The following is a 2,662-nucleotide window of genomic DNA, read 5'->3' as shown; positions in this document are numbered from 1 at the left end:
CTGCCGGCCCGGGGTCACCACGTCAGGTACGGCCGGGGACGCCGCCCCCGCGGGCGGGCAGCGCAGCCGGGACCGGCGGCAGCGGCGGGGCCGCCCCGACACCTCCCTCCCGCGCTGTGCGGGGCTCCGGGGCCTCCCCGTTCGTGTGAGTCCCGACAAAACCAGCCTGCCCGGGGGGCGGACACGAGCCCTTGACGTTTAAAACCGCAGGGAGCAAGGTCAGCTGGCTGGTGCTGCTGGTTTTTGTTTTAAATACCTTGTGGATAAATTGAGGCTTAACAAAGGGCCTCCCTCCTCCAGCACCACCCTGCCCGGAATAATTTCCCCATTGATTTTTCACTTTAAAAGCAGATCAGGCCTAATTTATTTGGCATAGCTCCTGGTTTGACAAGGTCGGTGTTGACCCTGGCGTGCCTTGCGATGCCTTAAATAAACGCAAAAACAAAGAACAAGCCTCTTTGAACTGAGAACCAGGTCCAAGCTCATCTGAAGAGATAAAAATAAACACAAAAAATACTGAATAAAATTGAAGAAGCTTTAAAAAGATAAGAGTAAATTTGCAGTGCTTGGCAAAGGCTTAGCTTTCAGATGCTTATTTATATAACAAAGTGGCTTTGTCCTTGCTACACACTGTTTGCTTTTTAATACTGCTATCATTGACGGAGCTGCAGAGCACACCGTGTACTGAGTGTGCCATGTGCCCCTCACGGATCAGCTCCCTCTTTTAACAAGTGTGCCTGTGATTATATGGGCAGGAGACACGACGACGACCTGACCTGCAAGTCTGAATTCATAAAAACATCCGGAGCTACAAACCCCACTGAGATTTCAGTTCCCTGGTACCAACAGATGAGTTTCTTTATGGTGGTCTTAGATTTTAAGCATTCGCGCCACTTCAGAGCCAGCAGAGCCACCTAACACACGGCTCTGTGTGCGCCATGGCCACGAGGAACACATCCAGACCTCTGCCCCGGGTACAGAAAGTGCTCGTAACCACAGATAACAGTTTGTGCAGGCGGTTGTGCCCGTGTGACAAGCACAGGCCACGTTGTGCAAGAACCCAGGCCTCCACTGAGAGCACGGAGCGGTTCTGGTCCTGCCCTCTTTACCTACAGTTTTATTAGCTTTAAGCTGGACTTCACACCAAGCTACATTAAAGGAGTTTTCCAGTTGCGTGAACAGCGCGTACGCCACTATCAAACCGTGGTTAATACAAGTGCCTCTCAGCTGCTTCACAGGAGGTAGGAAACGCGTCCAAAGCAGCGGCTGAGGCGGCAGGAGGCCCCGTGGGCGGGAAGAGCCGCGTTACCCACACACACCGAGGAGCTGAGGTAGCAGCTCTGCCTCCCTAAGCTTTTGCGTTTTTAATATTGAGCCCTATTTCTGAAGAACAACAAGGTGCTAGAACAAACTACTGAAGAAAAAAGTACCGTTGTCTCTGAAAAGGCCAATGAAGCCGCCGGGCTGCGCGGGCTCACGAGGCGCTTCCGGAGCCTTCCGGGGCAGCGCCACCGCCACGCGCCCTGCGCACCGCTGAGGGAGACAGCCCCGCCCACAACTAGCGTCACAGCCCCGCCCACAACTAGCGTCACAGCCCCGCCCACAGCCCGCCGGCAGCCCCGCCCACAGCCTCGCCCACAACTGGCGAGACAGCCCCGCCCACCCTCATGCGCAAGCGCACTTGGATCAGCACGTGGCCCAAGTTCGAATCCTATTGGACGAGACAGAGAGGGGCGGGGTGCCGTGTGCTATAAAAGGGAGCGAAGCGGAAGCTCGGCCTTTCTTTCCGCGCATTAGGCGAAGGTGGGTGTTGGTGGCGGGCGAGTGAATGGGCGGGCTGGGCTGGGCTGCGGTGATGTCTCTTGACACGTGTTAGACTGCTGATGTGCATGAAGCAAACCTATTACTGAGCGCCCAGGCTGCCGCCCGACCCGCGGGGCGGCTGCGGTGCACAGCGTCCGTAACCACCTCTTTTCCCTTCGTGTCTTTCAGGGCCTGTGTGGCGAACGGCGGGGAGCGACCCGGTGAATAAAACTGTTTGCACCGCCAACGTGTCCGACTGGTTCTTGTTTCCCCGCACTGCCTTTGATCCGGCGGGGTGCCCTGCCCGCGGCGCCGCCGGCCAAGCTGCAGTGCGACAGCAAAGCGCTTGTTCATAACTGGGGCTGCTCGGCCCGGCCCGGGCGACCCTTTTAAAAGCAAGTGACAGATGGGCCCGGCGCCGCCGCCACCGCGTGGAATGGCGGCGCAGTCTCGGGAGGCGGCGCAGGGAGCCGTGGTACACGGGGCCTTGCGGGGTGGGAGCCCGAGGCCCTGGTACTTAAAATGGGAGGGTCGTGCCAGGGTGAACGCACGTTGTTGGCACTGTATGGGTTGATGGGCAATTTTAACCCAGCCTGGCCCACTGAACCAGCGTTCTTCAGGTAATTCAGGGTTCGGTTTGTAAAGGGGTTTCAGTACTTTTGCTGCTTGGTTCTGGGATTCCTGCTTTGCTGTTGCAGGAGCGAAGCAACTGGGTGAAGGTAAACCAGCTATTAAACAGGAGAAAACCATCGGGTGGAGGGGTCTTAGAACTTGAACCAAAATGATCATTTTGTTTCTCCAGAAATCTCTGGTGCACTAATTTCAAGAGCCTCCCTCTTTCCCATCTGTGTTGGCTGCA

At 56.5% G+C, this 2,662-nt stretch overlaps 2 non-coding genes across 2 annotated transcripts; both read left to right on the top strand.

The window, feature by feature from the left end:
- Positions 1 to 1,849: 1,849 nt before the first annotated feature.
- Positions 1,850 to 1,912, top strand: LOC136109828 (small nucleolar RNA SNORD104). Its single transcript, XR_010652548.1, has one exon. It is a non-coding gene; the product is annotated as a small nucleolar RNA SNORD104 (small nucleolar RNA).
- A 162-nt stretch (positions 1,913 to 2,074) lies between these two features.
- Positions 2,075 to 2,211, top strand: LOC136109829 (small nucleolar RNA SNORA50). The gene has a single exon (XR_010652549.1). It is a non-coding gene; the product is annotated as a small nucleolar RNA SNORA50 (small nucleolar RNA).
- The last annotated feature ends 451 nt before the right edge of the window (positions 2,212 to 2,662 follow it).

Source organism: Patagioenas fasciata, chromosome 18 (genome assembly GCF_037038585.1).
Source record: "Patagioenas fasciata isolate bPatFas1 chromosome 18, bPatFas1.hap1, whole genome shotgun sequence".
NCBI classification, from domain to species: Eukaryota; Metazoa; Chordata; class Aves; order Columbiformes; family Columbidae; genus Patagioenas; species Patagioenas fasciata.
The sequence above is the reverse complement of the archived record's forward strand: the minus strand, read 5'-3'. Positions and strand labels throughout refer to the sequence as shown.